Source organism: Peromyscus californicus, unplaced genomic scaffold, assembly GCF_007827085.1.
Source record: "Peromyscus californicus insignis strain IS unplaced genomic scaffold, ASM782708v3 Scaffold_6__1_contigs__length_162567912, whole genome shotgun sequence".
Classification (NCBI taxonomy): Eukaryota; Metazoa; Chordata; class Mammalia; order Rodentia; family Cricetidae; genus Peromyscus; species Peromyscus californicus.
Window position 1 is genome coordinate 44749900 of NW_026294584.1, and position 16394 is coordinate 44766293.

Consider the following 16394-nt stretch of genomic DNA (forward strand, 5'->3'; position numbering starts at 1 on the left):
CTTAATTATATGGGGCGAGATACAAGCACATAAGAGACTCTGGAGAGAGAGCAAGAGAGCGAGAGCTAGAGAGAGAGATAGACAGAAAAAGAGGGAGGGAGGGAGGGAGGGACGGAGGGACGGAGGGAGGGAGGGAGGGAGGGAGGGAGGGAGGGAGGGAGGGAGGGAGGGAGGTGGAACAGACAGTGGAGCTGGGGGCTCTTGATGACGACAATATCCAGGCATGGAAGGGGGACAAGAATTGAATATGTGTTTTACTCTCGTATCATTAATTAATCAGGAATTTTCACCCACTGTTTTTTTTTTTTTTTTTTTTTTTTCAAGAAATTTGAGCTTGAAGAGGTGAAGTGACTTTTCTCAGGTCACCAGCTGGAATCTACATCAGTTGTCCTGGATTGGCCCAGACCAGAGCTTGAAGAGGGGACTCAGGCATCAGTAATTTAAAACACTTCCTGGAGAGGGCTGGTGAGACGGCTGGGTAGGTAAAGGGGCTTCTGGCCAGGCCTGACAACCTGGGTTTGATCCCTGGGATTCCCATGGTGGAAGGAGAGAACTGACTTCTGCAATGTGTCCTCTGGCCTTCACACTTGAGTTGTGGCACACACACAAAATAAATAAGTATAAAAACAAATTCTTAGATGGTGACAGTGGACAGCAGGGCTGAGAGAAACTGCTAGACTCTTAGTGGTGATTCTCAGTGTGGGTTCCTGAGTCTCAGTACCAACATCCCCCAGGAACTTAGCAATGACCAATCTCCTGCCCCATCCCTGACCTTGAACCTGAAGCTGGAGGGCGGGCTTAGTACATATGTCTCAGCAGCCTCTCAAAGTGAGCTCCTTGGGCTAGCTACAGCAAAGCCACCTGTAATATCTAATAGCATGCAGATGCTTGGGTGGGTGCTACTCCAAACCTTCTGATTGTACAGAGGATGGGCAGGGACCATTTAAACAAACCCAGTGGAAGGGATCCTGCAATAGCCCCATATGTTTAAGAAGCAGTCCTGAAGGGCTGGTTGACACAACACCTAGTCTTTTCCCCAAAGCACCTTTTCAATCTACAGGACCAGTTCACTATCACAGTAACGAGAAAATAGTGAATGTGGCCAGCTTTGCTCATAGCATACATGGGGTCTCAGGAGGAACCTCTCCCTGGCATTCTTATCCAGTTCTGCCTAGCAGAAACCCTGTAACACCATGGCTTTTGATCTCATGGGCTCCTTGATCCTAGATCCACTGTGAAAATATGTGTGGAAATAGAAATACTCCTGGGCTGCACACTGACCTCTGCCTTAAGAACACTCATTAAGTCTGAGTGAGGATGAAGTAGTTAACACAGGACAGAAAATCTCCAGAAAGCAGCATGGCCCAGACCAGAGGCTCCGTGAGTGCCTTCCCCTGTCATCATTACAGGGAGGAAGGGAAATGGAGGCATTCCTGGGATGGAATAGAACCTGCTTTTCTAGGAGAAAAGGTTGCCATCAGGCATGGAACCACCGAGGGCGCAGGGAGAAGGGTGGCTAAGTTACTTGGGGAGCCCCCTTCTGTCCCGAAGAGGGAGAAGTTTTGGTGTGTCCTCGTCTACGCAAAAGAGTTAGACTCTGTCACATGGGCTTGCTGAAGAATCTTATCTGGCGGATGGACAGAGATGACCTGCTCAGCTGACCTGAATCACAGTGAGCCCTGGTGAACCCAGCTCCAGACTTTCCTGAAGCATGGCAGGCAGTGTGGTGCGGTTCAAGGTGGCTCTTCATGACGTAGCATCAGGCCTCTGGAGGAAGTAACGGCAGTTCAAATGCCACTTTTGAGGGCTCTATTGCAGTCTGCTTCATGAAATGCAGTGAAGCACGGGGGCTAAGTTGTAGCCCCCAGGCATGCCTGCCATAGACTTCTTGTGGCCGAGCCACGCTCCCCTGCACCCCCGAGGCTGTTCTAACTGGCTTATAAGGCAGCATGTGTTATCCCTGAGCACAACAGGAAGCAGAGGGGAGCAGGCCCCAAGTGCAGGCAGCAATGGAAGCTGGATTTGAAGATGATACCGCACACCTCTGTGCGTTCTTCGTAAACAGAATGTTCTAGCACATCTGCAGAACTCATCAGTGTTGGCTCCTTCTCCCCTCTGCCCCTGACCCGAGCACTAATCCAGGAGACAAGGCCCTGGGAACTGTGGTGTACACACCTTGGAGAGGGCAGGTGGGGTGCAGAGGACACCCCACATGCCCTTTCCAAAGGTGTTTGCAGAGACTCTGCTCTCATGATCCCTGGGAGGGAGGGGGTGGTGTTCTCTTCCCTCTCTCCCCAGTTTTATTAGGAAGGTGAAGTGCCTCACCCGAGGTTGCTGGCTGGGTTCTGACACAACTCCCTACTGATGTGGTTAGCTGGATGATCTATTTCTTGTGTGTCAGTCTTGTCCCCTGCCCGCCCCCCCTCCCCAGCTGGGCGAGACTTCATGGAAGAATATTTGCACATTGTCTGAAATAGTCTTGTGTTGCCATCTCCTAACTTTTCTACTTGTATGTTGAGCCGCTGAGTGAGACGTAAGTGGCCGTACTTTGGGATGTGAAAGCAGGTAAGCTAGAAATTGGGAAACCTTGCCTTGCCCATCCCAGGACAACTCAGAACAGCTCAGAAGAAGGCCTAGGGGTAAGAGACAAGGTGGGTTCTTTCCCTGTGTTATGCTGGGGTGGGGGGTGGGGGACGTTTATCACACACACACACACACACACACACACACACACACACACACACACACACACACACCCCTCTCCCTCTGGTTGTCTCTCAGGGTCCAGAGATCAAGAAGGCAGATTAAGGAGCTGAGAGCAGGGGGTGCAGGAGTGTGCTGGTCTGTATTGCTTGTTTATAGAAAACTAAGTTATTAAAAAAGGAAGAGCACCAACTGTAACACATCAGAATTTCACACCGACCACCACTTATCTTTAAATAGAGAGTAGGTGGATACTCGGTGGCCCGGGCAGAGACCCCACAAGCGTGACTATTATCTTCTTATATCGGTAACCAAAGTCTGATTTTTCTATCAGAATTACTTCAAAGCCCCCACCCTACCCCAATTCTCACATGGCTCACATCTACCTGTCTTTTTGCCTCACAGTCTCTGCCCTCCCCTTTCTCAGAGAAGGGCTCTGCCCAGAGCACCCTGTCCTGGAGCTAATAGGGCTTTATGAGAGTCTCTTGGAGAACAGATTGTCCTCTGCTGTGTGCCTGTGGTCCTTGCTCAGATGCCTTAGGCTGTGGAGCCCAAGGACAGCAAGTCACACATATGCCAAGGACTTGGGGACTAGATTGCATTATGTTGCCCATGGCAACCAGTTCCAAGGCCAGTTCTGCCTCTGGCTTGGCTACCTGTGTTTGAAAACTACGGGGCTTTCTTTGCCCCCAACTCTTCCCCAGCATAAAGTATAAATGGCAAATACAAGTAAAAATGTCTTGTTTAAAGTAGACAACACAGTACTTTGACATACATACATACATACATATACTAAAAAAATCCCCACCATATACATACATCATCATATTTAGATACCGTGCGTGCGTGTGAGTGTGTGTGTGTGTGTGTGTGTGTGTGTGTGTGTGTGTGTGAGTGTGTGTGTGTGTGTGTGTGTGTGTGTGTGTGTGTGTGTGTGTTGAGAACAATTAAGATCCATCTTTCTAGAGAATTTCAAGTTCCAGCGCAGAGTGTTAACTGGAGTCACCATCCTCTCCATTAATCTCCAGAAATTACCCAGCCTGCACAATGAAGGTTTGCACCCTTCCACAAACATCTGGGCTTCCCTTTCCCTCCAGACTCTGCCAGCCACCCTCCACCTCTCACTTTGGTGCCTTTCACTGTTGTACATTCCACCTATGAATGAGGCCATGCATGGTTGTCTTTCTGTGTCTGGCTTATTTTACTTAGCATAATGTCGTCTAGTTTTATCCACGTTTTCACAAATGGCAGGATTTCCTTCTATTTTAAAGGGTGAATTGTGTGTATTTCCTGTACCACGGTTTGGCTTTTTATTCATCCATTGATGGACATTTGGATTGATTTCATATCTTATCTATTATGAATAGTACTGCAATGAACAGACACCACAATTGGGTCCCAGTTTCATTTCCTTTGAATATATACGCCCAGATATTGCATTGCTAGATCGTGGGCAGTTCTGCTTTTGGTTTCGGGGGGATCTCCCTGCTGTTTTCCACAGTGGTTGTGCTAATTCACATTCCCATCAAGAGTTTAAGGCACAAACTACTACATGCTACTTGATAGTTTATAGGTTTCGCTCCCTCTACAATGTGAAATATGTTTTTTCTTCTAGAAATATTCTGTTTCTCTCTCTCTCTCTCTCTCTCTCTCTCTCTCTCTCTCTCTCACACACACACACACACACACACACACACACACACACACACACAGAAAGAGAGGCATGTATAACCCATATACCCCACACCTACCGTCTTGAGGCTCTGTATTGTTCTTATAGAGACTTCTGGAGCATTGACTCTGAATATGAGCCTGAAGGGTTGATTCTGGATCTCCAAGTTGATAAATCAGTGCAGATAACAACCATGGACACACAATTCACCTGGTGTCGAAGACCCAAGACCTTCTGGTTTATTTCCAGCTTGCTGTGGGCAAGATCTGCAATGTTGCTGTGTCTTATCTATTCATTGGATTAAAATACACATCTCATAAGTTTATGGTGAAGATGAGGTGAAATAATAGTGTGGGAATCCTATAAGGATTAAATGATGGGTGAAAATGTCTTGGAGGCCTGGAACACCATTTATCTGTGTCTTGCAAGGCACTGCCTGGAATCTACAAAAGAAATGGACTATAAAAACTTGTGGTAAAATATATAGGTAACATAAAGCTTACCATAATAACCTCTTTTAATTGAACAGCTCAGTGGCAATAACTGCATTCACATTGCTGTGTAACCATCCTCAAATCTTGAAAACCTCTTCATACTATAAAACAGAAACTGTGCCCATTAAACAACTCTTCCCTTCTCCCTCCACAGCCTTTAGTGACCATCACTCCATGACGTCTCTATGGAGACACTAAGGGCCTCGTGGAAATGGAATCATGTGGCATCTATCTTCCTAGATTCTTTCACTCTATATGTTCTCCAGGTCCATCTACTCCATAGCATGGTTAGGGATTTTCTTCCTTTATAAGCCTGGATAATATTTGGAGGGCATTTAAAAAATGTCTATGTAATATAAAACCCCTAGCCTATGTGAAGAGCCATAGGAAATGACAAAGTAGCACATTTATAATTAGCAATAACATAAATAATTATAAATGACAGACACAGTCCAGCAATGGTAAGGAAGTGATCCCTGCCTGTGCCCTGGACTGTCTCTAAGTGCTTAGCATCCTGCAGGACTGCATCTGGGTCAGGTATACAGTTGTGTTAATAAGAACCTGTGGTCTAGGACAGGGATTCCCAAACAGATCACACCAAGCAGTGATGAACAAGTTCAATTTGCTGCTAGAGCTCCAGGAGTGAGAGATCACACAGCTGGGAAGCAACTGGAACATTGGCAAAGGGGAGGTTGAAGAACAGAGCAGGGAGGTCAGCAGTTTCCTGGGCAGTCTGGGTTTTGGGACAGGGGCCTTTCTGTACAGGTGATAAAGGCAGGCTCCAAGCAGGAGTGGAGAGAAGAGCTAAGATAATTACAGCAAGCTAATAATTCCCAACATAATTCCCGTCTTCCAGTGCGTCCTGGAGACCTGCAGGCAGAGGAGCTACTGCTAATGGTGGCCTTACATAGGCACTTTGGACAGCAGGCTGAATGGGGAAGACTGGCATTTACCAAGGTGAATGTGTATGTAAGAAGGAACTAGAGGAAGGGTAAACTGTGATTGCGTCCCTCGAGATTGTTTATGATGCAAATCACATGTATCTGGATGTGTAATTCTCTCAACTTTGCTCTTAACCTATTAGGTAGTTTGTCATTGTTAATCATAAAGCAAGGAGCTCAGTGTCTTAACAAAAATGAAACAGGTGAAAATTGACCTAATTAGAAATCCAGCTGTGCCTTGTAACTCCTGTACCATGAACCAAAGCACCGCCTGTGGAAGTTACCGGTACTGCGGGTTTTGTGCCAAAGAGCCAAACAAGCCATCGATTTTTGGTGGGCTTTGGAAAAGCCATGCCTTGTGAGTGACAGCAAGGATCGAATGTACTCGGGGACAACGGTCAAGGCTGGAGGGAAGATTAGAAGCAGAACAGAGCTAGGAGGACAATGGAGCCACAGGAGAGCTGTCCTCTTCGTTTGACTGATGAGAGACAAATACTCCGGTCCTATGAAAAATGGTAGTGATCGATACAAAACAGGTCTCGAAAATCTCTTCAAAGATAAAGATGAGGCAATTCACAGGACAGAATTCTTACTAGCCAGTAAATATGTGGGAAAAATGTTTATTTTTATTAGTGCCCAGAAAATGCTAATTAAATAAAAACAAACATAAAACCCCAGAGCATAATGGGGTACATGTTAGATCTATCAAATTATCAAAAATTAAAAGTTTGCTAATACTCCAAATTTCCAAGAGTATAAGATATGGGTTGGGGCAATGGCTTAGTTGGTAAAGGCTTGCCACACAAGCATGAAGATCTGAGTTTGAGCCCCAAGAACTACTTTAAAAAAAAGACACCAGCCTAAATTAGACACCTGCATCACCCTCTCCAAAGCGGGGATTGCTAAAGTGGGGATTGGGAGGAATTTAAGAGCTTGAGGATGGGAAGGAGCGAAGGGAAATGTCTTTTGGACATGGCATGGCTGTTGTAACCATTACAAAGTCATGATCTTGTAGCAGCTGTGGTTATCTGAATAAGATCTGAACGAAACTAAGCCTACCAACATTCCGTCATGGATGGGGAGTGGGCACATGAGGCCCCACCCATATCCGAAAAGCTACAGGCAGTTAGTGGCTACTGGGAGAGGGGGAGTAATTTTTCTTCAGTGGTGTAGCTCATGTTCTTCATGTAACTCCCAACTCACAGTCATGCAACATAATTAAACCCACTGGTTCATTAAGAAAAAGGGAGACATGAAAGCAGGGGGCTGACTGTTTGGGAGGAAGGAGGGGTTCAGAGGGAGTGGGAGCAGATAAGAGAAGGTAATGGGGCGAATCTGATAAAAATTCATTATATACATGTAAGAGATGGTTAAAGAATAAAAATTTTAAAAAAATGTCCAGGAGCAGCAGCACATGCCTGTAATCCCAGTACTGGGAGTTAGAGACAAGAGTTTTCCTGGCACTTGATGGCCAGACAGTCTAGTTAAAAATAAGGTAGAAAGTGAGAAAGATGTGCACCTGGCTTGCGATTTCAGTGCTGTAGAGGCAGAGGCAGGAGGGTCCCTGGGACTGGCTGAGCAGCCAGCTGAGGCTAATTAGCATGTCTCAGGACAATAACGAGAAGCCATGTCTCAAAAAATCAAGGTAAATGGATCCTGAGGAATGACACTCAAGATTGACATCTTGCCTCCACATGCATGTACACATGCCTATGGGCACACCTACACACACATACACCCACATGAATCTCCCACGACACACAAAGGTGATGGAATCCTCCTTAGCCTAGAAAAAGCTGGGTTGTATTCCCCTCTGAGGTTCTGCCTTAACCTGCTTCTTTCCTGTTTTTTCCTCAGATCAGTGATGAGAGAATCTTGTGCTGGATCAGGGAGAAGGAGAGGATGATTTCACAGTGGTGGCCACTCACCACACAGAGCAATAGCTGATGCCAGGTACTCATAGTCCTCCTTGGAGATGCCCAATAACACTGGGCCAGCACAATTCCAGCAGGTAGTCACGGCCTTCCAATGTGCCTGACCCTTCCTTTGCTGAGGACATCTTTAGGGTGAGCCAGAATTCCTCCCATGTAGGCAGGATAGTGTGTTTTTTGCTTTGTGGCTTTGCCATGAGAGCAGTAACAATGTAGGTATCTCTTGACCGAGATCGTGAATGGGCAGCACTCCACCTCTTATACCTTGTTTATCTCCTTTAATGCTCTGAGATAAATTGCTGTGGCATTCCATTGGGTAGCAATTCCTCCAAATTGAAACATTCCATCCTAGAGGGAAGCTGGTTAAAATTCAGGACATTCTAAAGGAAGTCTCCTTAAGCTTCAGAAAATAAACAACTCACACACCACAGGAAGTCCCTGAAACTTACCACATTCACAAGGTCCCTTCCTTGAAAAGGTTATCTAAGTTTGACTCTTGGGTCCTGTTGCCTACAAACTCCACCTGTGAGTTGTCATCCAGCTTGGTGGACTTTTTGTGATGCTGTTGACTTTGAGTCAACCATGCTCCTTTAAGTAACTCCCCAAATTCATTAGTTCACCAAGTTGGACTTTGATGGAATAATTACCTTGTTCTGTTGCAAATTCTCCATCTGTGGTTCACAAGTAATTGTTCACATCTTCCCATTAGTAGTGTCATACAGCACATTCAAAGATGTGATGTGGATGTGATTGGATCACACCAGGTACAGGGAGCTTGGAATTCACGTGAACTGAATAATGTACCTTAGTAAGTTTTCAATGATTCTGTAGATGGTCACATTCATATTACTGCCCTATATTCTGTGTGTGACCAGTGACCACCTAATTTCCACATATACTGATGCCAAACCACTGTTCCCTCTGCAGCCGCTCTGCATTTGCATGCTTTTCAGAAACTGCTGTGGGCTCAGCATATATACTTGTTAAATTTCCCCTTGGTTTTGGCCATGTATATGGACTGTTGAGATTCTGAATTTTCATTATGTCATCTCCAGCAAGTGCTCTCTCTACTAGGTTGGTGTCATCTGAATAATTGATTGGCAGATATTTTTGAAAGGACAAGGCCAAGGACACAATCCTATATTCAAACAGGAGAAAATGTTATCTTCATTGACACTGACCCATGGAGATCAACACTGTGGTTGCAGCTGTCCCACTGGCTACGATGCTATGGAAGGACATGAAATACAGTGACTGAGACCGAACACTGTAAAGATATCCAGTATTTCCAGGTGAATTCTTAGGTTGAGGTTCAAGACAAAATCCCATCAAGTTTCCTTCATACAACCTGATGAGCTGATTCTCAGTTTTCTTTGGAAGAACACAGGAATGTACTGGTTGAGGAAGAAATAACAAGAACTGAGAGAATGAATCTTTTGGAAAACAGCTCAAGACTTATTATTATAAAGCTATAATGATCAGCACTGTTTGGTATTGATACAGGAGAGGCAAAAGATCAAAGGAACAGAAAAGAGATTGCAGAAATAAAACAATAAAGCAGCAAGCACATAGCAATTTGCTCGGGTACAGGGTGCGTTGTGCATCTTTGGGAACACCGCGGCAATTACAAAGTGACACCGGGCTATGTGGCAGTCTGGAACGGAAAAGTGTTCTCTTTAGCTCAGATCTGAACTAACACAGATCCTAGGGTGCTTAAAGACCTAGAGATAAAAAGAAAAGCTTCAGCATATTGGAAGAAAATTCAAGAGAATGTCTTCATGACCTTCGAAGTAGGAAATGTTTTTAAAATAAGATGCCAAAAGCAGGAGCAAAAATGAGAAATTTGATTCATTTGACTCGATTAAAATTACAAATATTCATTTATCAAAATACAAGTGAAAGGTCAAACTTACAGACTTGGAAAAGACTTTTTTTTTACAGCTATAAAAGATAAATAATTAGTATTCAGAATCTGATAAAGCCTTTCACAAGCCAACATGAATAATACAAATAATTGATGAGAAGAAGTGAAGAATATTACCAGAGACTTTTACAAAACAAAAGTCAAAATACAGAAGAATGCATTCAAAATGCTCCTGCGATGCTCTGCCTCTGTGAATAGGCAAGTGCAAACCAAAGTCATGGTGGGTTTGCTTCTGACCTACTAGATTGACAGCTTTTCTAAGTCTGATGATAACAAATGTGGAGAAGGATGTGGAGCATGGGCCAGACCTGACAGCAAGAGAGAGCTAGGAAATGCCAAAGCTTCTGTGTGCTTAGATAAAAGTCTCATTGTTAGGTAAAACAAGGAGACAAGCTGTTGGGGAGCTGATGGATGGTTCCATGGTGCCGCCATGGAAAGCTTGGAAATGGCTAATAAGGCTGAAATGTGCAGCATATGGATATAGTAATTTCATGCACAGGTGTGAATGCTAGAGACATCCCTGGTATGGGCCAGGAAGCATTTTCCTGTCACATTGTGACAACAGATAATCAGGAGCAATATGGAAGACCGTACACATGGTTCTTCAGCCTGAACCATCAACCCATCCGTGAGCAGGAGTGTGGACAAAGCATTCAGTCCATGGCGACTCTTCTGATGATGGAAATGCTGGGACCAAATCCACATGGCTAACATGGAGATGTCTCAAAACCACGAGGCTGAGAAAAGATAACAAACTGCAGAAGGAGTCTTAGAGGGAGGTGCCATTTACCTAAAGAACAGGTAAATGATGTCCCATATGAAGGATGACAAACTACAGCGTATAGGTCAACTCCAACATAACAAATGCCCATTTTTGTAAATACAATTAAAAAAATATATAGCTATACTCTTTGATTGCATGTTATCTATAGCTGCGTTTGTGCTGAAGGAGCAGAGCAACATAGTTGAGTAGAGGTCATTTGCCCTTTAGAGCCTATATGTTTATTACATAAAATGTTTGCTGGCCCCTGGAATACACATTTTTATTTTTAGGCTAATATGACATCCCCTCCTCATAGAGATGGAGGGAGGGAGATTAAGAGAGAAGTCTTTTTTCTTTTTCCTAGGCAAGCAGTGTCACAATTATTAGCAACTCAAGATTCTTCCAGGCAGGTCCCATCACCTTTACAGGCATCATCCGTCCTATGATACAAGATGGCTTTCCAGTTCTCATAACTGCACCTTCTATCTGGTGAATGGATGCTGGTAAAGAATGGTTGCCTAAATCACAAAGCCTGCATGGGTCTGGGCTGAGTCCTCTGCATCTGCGTTATGGTTGTGCAGCTTGGTGTTCCTGTGGGACTCCTAACAGTGGGAGTGGGGTGTCTCTGACTCTTTCGCCTGCTCTTGGGACCCCTTTTTCTCCTACCGGGTTGCCTCGTCCAGCCCTGGTATGAGGGCTTGTGCCTAGTCTTATTGCGTCTTGTTATGTCATGTTCGGTTGATATCCCTGGGAGGCCTGCTCTTTTCTAAAGGCAAATGGAGGAGCAGTGGATCTGGGGGAGAGGGGAGGTGGAGGAGTGCTAGGAGGAGTGGAGGGAGGGGAGACTGCTGTTGAGATGTACTGTATGAGAGAATAATAATAATAATAATAAAAAGATGATTCCCTAAGTCCCTTCACTTACAGCCAGACCAACACAAGAGAGCTAGGAACTACAGGAGTTCCCTGGGCACATGTGTAATCATTACTAGGTCAGACAGGAAGAGTGGTTCCAGGGGCCTGGGGGAGTAGTCAGCAGCTTCTTCAGCAAGTCCAGTTATAAACTATCGCCAAGTTAGTGATAAAAGAATGAAGACATGAGAAGACATGAACACTAAATGACCTTAGACTGGCCAGGGGTCACTTCTAAACAGAAGGAAATCCAAGCAGGGAGAGAGAAATAAGGTGGAGGTAGGTGTCCTCCAAGACACACACAGTTGGTTTAGGTCTTAAGTTCTTGGCAACAGAGGCTAGGTTAAACAATCACACATTGCAATCACACACACACACACACACACACACACACACACACACACACTCTTATAAGAGTAAAATAATACAAGAAAAACCTCAAAGGTAGAACAAAAAGGACATGGAAGGTATTTAATACAAGAACACAACAAGACAGCTAAGTGAAGTGCCAATATAAAGCCCATGTGTTAGTACAGAATCTTATTAGGCTAACGCAGCTAAAGTTAACACGGTATAGATTTTTGAACAGTCATTTTATTATAGGCGTCTATTGATGTAGGCAATTGGAGCCAGTAGGCTCAAGGGTTTTTTGATCAGGTCAGAGACACATTACCCACATGTATATCTTGGTTACTTTGGGCTTAGAAATACCAATAAGGATGGGGCTGGTGAGATGTCTCAGTGGTTAAAAGCATTGACTGCTCTTCCAGAGGATCTGGGTTCAATTCCTAGTACCCACATGGCAGCTCACACCTGTGTGTAACTTCAGTTCCAAGGTTTCTGACACTCTCACACAGACATACAAGCAGACAACCCCAATGAACATAAAAGTAATAATAAGGAAACTATAGAATTTTATTAAAAAAAAAAAAGAAATACCGACCGGGAACAGGGACATCTAGGAAAGGGCCAGATGGCGTCCACAAATATGCATTGCCCCCCAGAATACTCATACAGTCACCTGGGGAAGACATTGAGTATTACTCTTTTTTAAACAAGTATTTAGTTTTCAAATTTATGTGTCTTCTATGTGTTATGTCCACCACACATGTGAAGGTGCCCATGGAGACCGCAAGAGGGCATGGGATCTCCCTGAACTGGAATTACAGGTGATTGTGAGCCACCTCATGTGGGTGCTAGGTCCTCTCTAACATGTCTGCTGTATTTGCTGCCTGGTCAGGAGGTTGCTGACTGGAAAGGGGCAAAGCCCCAGATCTTCAAAAGAGAGCCATCAAAACCACGTTAAGCTGCTGCTGTGCAAACATTTGGAGAGCCGTCTTCCACTGTTTGGTTATTGGGAATACATTTTCTTTAAGACCCAGCTATTTTTCTCCTGGAAATGTATCCCAAATACCCCCACCCCCACCCAACACACACACACACACACACACACACACACACACACACACACACACACGTCCACAGTGGTGTTACTGAGGAGGCAGCTCACAGCTTCAGAGTCTCGCCAGGCAGGCTGTGATGGGGTAGGTTAATTGGAGGCAACCTGGGTCACCATCCCAGTGGGGTGGGTATTGCATTGTGGCAGATGCTTGCCATGTGGAGTGGTTAGAAACAGAATTAGTTGTACACATAGCAATATGGAAAGGTTTTAACAACCAAGAGCTGACGGAGTGAGATGTGTAACACAATACCATTTACAGAAAGGAGATGCATGCACACAAAGCCACTGTACTCATTTTCATGAACACATATCATTGACAGAATGGACTTTAGATACATTAAAATTCTGGCTTGTGATAAGGTGAGAGAGTGACCCCATTCCCTCCCACAACGACTCTATGGGGACTCATTTGGACTGCCTCCCAGTTCACTTTGGGTTCTGTGCATTCCTACTGGCTCCTGCCAATCTCATCTCCAGGGCACCAGCTTCCACTCTTCCCCCCTTGCTGGATTTGTCACCTTTTGGGTGCTCTGTCGAATCGGATCTAATCATGCCCATGCCCTGAACTCCACTCTGACACATGGACTTGGCTTTGGCATTTTGCTGGGCTTCTGACCATATCGCTCACTGTCTGCTCTGGCCTTCGTGACTCCCAGCTCACTGCTGGCAGTTTGTGGTGGTTTTGCTCTGCTACCCGGCCATACAGGTCAACTGGGGTGCAGAAGATGAACCTTCTTGAAATTGTGATGGATCAGTGGTGGCCAAAGAGAGTCAGGCTTGTGGCCATCTGCTATGTCTCCAGACTGTTTGTCTGCCCGCCACCCCCTCTTCCTTACCTTTTGAGCTCTTTCTTCAGAGGGCACCAACCTCTTCCGTCTTGCCTTTTCCTTTCATCCTGGCACTTTTGACATTTAATAATTCTGCACAGCTTTCGACTTTCAGTTAATGTCTTTGCTTATGCTGACATACATAGCCCAGACTGGCATCAAACTTGTTATGTAGTCCAGGCTGACCTTGAACACCTGATCCTCTGTTTCCATAGTCAGACTGTTGGGATAGATGTGGGCTACCACACCCAGTTTATGCATCGCTGGGGACCAAACTCAGGGCCTTCCCTATATGTGCTAGGCAGGCACTATACTGACTGACCTATACCTTCAGCCCTGTGTTGCTATATCTTAATTTAAATTTCCTTTTGTGCTGGGCGGTGGTGGCGCACGCCTTTAATCCCAGCACTCGGGAGGCAGAGCCAGGCGGATCTCTGTGAGTTCGAGGCCAGCCTGGGCTACCAAGTGAGTCCCAGGAAAGGCGCAAAGCTACACAGAGAAACCCTGTCTCGAAAAACCAAAAAAAAAAAAAAAAAAAAAAAAAAAAAAAAAAAAAAAATTTCCTTTTGCTTCAAAAGCAAAGAGCCATAATATCCCAAATGTATAAAAATGCTGTATTATTGGAGAAAGGAGGGTGAGTCTGGCCTCCTAGGCCACGTGTCCAGTGTTCCTTGAATCCTGAGCACCATTCTCTCTATCTACCAGAGTGAGACAGCTTTCAGAAAGTTGGTGACATCTGAAGGGTCACCTGGAGGGAAGATACATAGTGAGAAATAGACGCAAATCTCTGTCTTGAACTGAGAACCACCTACGCAGATCCCAGCTTCTGTGGCTCTTGGCCAGGGATGTTTCTAGGGTTTCTTGGACACAACCCAGAGGAGGCTTGTGTCAACACACATGTGGGGGTAGGAGAGTGGCCAGGTCTGTGCAGTCTATAAATTTCAGGGCCCACAGAATGCCTTGCTACATGTTTTCTTGGCACAAGTGAGGCTTCCAGCCCCTGTGATTCAGCCAGCCTTATGGGCTCATAGCCACAGCACAGCAGCAATACGTGGGTAGTGGCAAGGACTTGCTTCAGTGTTTTATGACAATCTGCTGGCTGTTCTCGGGGGGCAGAGTGGGGAGATCTAGCTGCTGGGAAATAGTAGTAGCAGACCCACAGAAGTCTGAAATGAGGAAGAATAGACTCTGTGATGACAACTGCAGTCGATAGGTGTGCAGAGGGTAATTAAACAGTGGAGTGGAGGCTCGGAGATGCTCTGCCTCAGCTGTGGTGATTACACCGCTTGCCACAATCACTTTGCTAACGTGTAAATGAGCCTTGACCTCGAGGAAGTGGGCTGAAACTACCTCATCATGATACGGAAGAGGGCCAATGAGGCAAGGGCAGTGTTATGAGGGTCCATGAGGCCATGACTGTGTTTTCAGCACCCGAGATTCTGCTGAAGGAATCCAGGGTTCATTTGGATGCAAGAAACCGAGGAGGTCTGGTTTGGATGAGCATGTCATAAATTCCCTATGTTTTGGAACTTGTTTAAAAAATAGGTGACAATATTAGCATTAAGATGAGCCAGGAACATGTGGGCCCGGTGGTTACCCTGGGATGGCAAGCAGTTAGCAGAGTTGTTTGTGGGTAGAGCAGTAATACCGTGGCAAGGAAGTGTTAGCAGTGGACCAGCATGCCTGTTAACTGGTGAGTTCCCTTTTAAACAGTGGGCTTCTGCAATCTGCTACAGTGTTGGGGGTTCCTTGTTACATTGGCGCGGAAGCAAACTTCGGGACTTAGGGGAACACCAGTATGAACGCTGCAATCACTGGTATTTTCTAAATATTATGAGGTTTCGAGGAAGGGGAGTCTCATGGGATCAGGGGCAAGATTTTGGTACTGCTGTTTTTTCACCAGAAAGAGCTCAAGAAGATACACTGAGATGTGGTTTGGTTGGTAGGAGAGAAGAGAGAAATTGGGGTGTGGAGGGGTGGATGCTAACGAGTTGTGTTGAAGAGTTAGATGAGTGTGATGACTGAGTTCGGGCTGTCTGGTAAGACAGTGTCTCACTGTGTAACCCAGGCTGGCCTTCATCTCTTGTTCCTCCTGCCTCTGCCTCCCAAGTGCTAGCATTGTGGACCTATACCACCATACCCAGGCTAGTTCACATGTTGACTTCAACACTTAAATGTGTGAAAATGGGCAAATAGCTCAAATGACCTAAGTTCTGACTTTCTTGTTATTATAAGAATAGATGGTCCAGCCTACCCATGACATTCGGCACACAGTGGATAGGATGCAGAAGTGTTAAAGAAGTTTACAATTTTAGCAACCACTGTTCTCACTCTCCCATTACATATCTTATTAAACTAGAGTATTTGTTTCGTCAAGATTGTGTGTGTATGTGCCCACACACACTCAGAGACCAGAAGAGGGCATTGGATTCCTTGGAACCGGAGTTGCAGGTGGTTGTAAGCTGGCCAACATGGGTGCTGGGAACCGAACTCTGATCCTCTGCAAGAGCAGCAAGCTCTCTTAACTGTTAAGCCATCTCTCCAGCCCCGGATATCTGGTCATTTAAAAATCTGGTTGGACCCTTAGATGCCTAAACCTTGGACCTCAACAAGGAGGGACAATGGTGGTGTAAAACAATTGGCCCAGAGTGATACAGTGAGAAAAATCATGTGACTAAATCAGCCAGCTGCTCGCTCCTGAAAGGTTTTCAGAGTTCAAAAGGCTGAGGGTCTGGGTGCATGTGGCCAGTGGCTGTGAAGCTTAGGCC

At 45.4% G+C, this 16394-nt stretch overlaps 1 long non-coding RNA gene across 12 annotated transcripts in view; it reads left to right on the top strand.

Moving 5' to 3' along the window:
* The window catches only part of LOC128098787 (uncharacterized), a 102579-nt gene that overhangs the window by 66877 nt on the left and 19308 nt on the right, over positions 1–16394 (top strand). For all 12 annotated transcript variants that reach the window (XR_008214327.1, XR_008214320.1, XR_008214324.1 and 9 more), the window contains 3 exons: positions 325–5826; positions 7668–7763; positions 8816–10466. This is a non-coding gene — a long non-coding RNA (uncharacterized LOC128098787). The remainder of the gene's footprint in view (positions 1–324; positions 5827–7667; positions 7764–8815; positions 10467–16394) is intronic.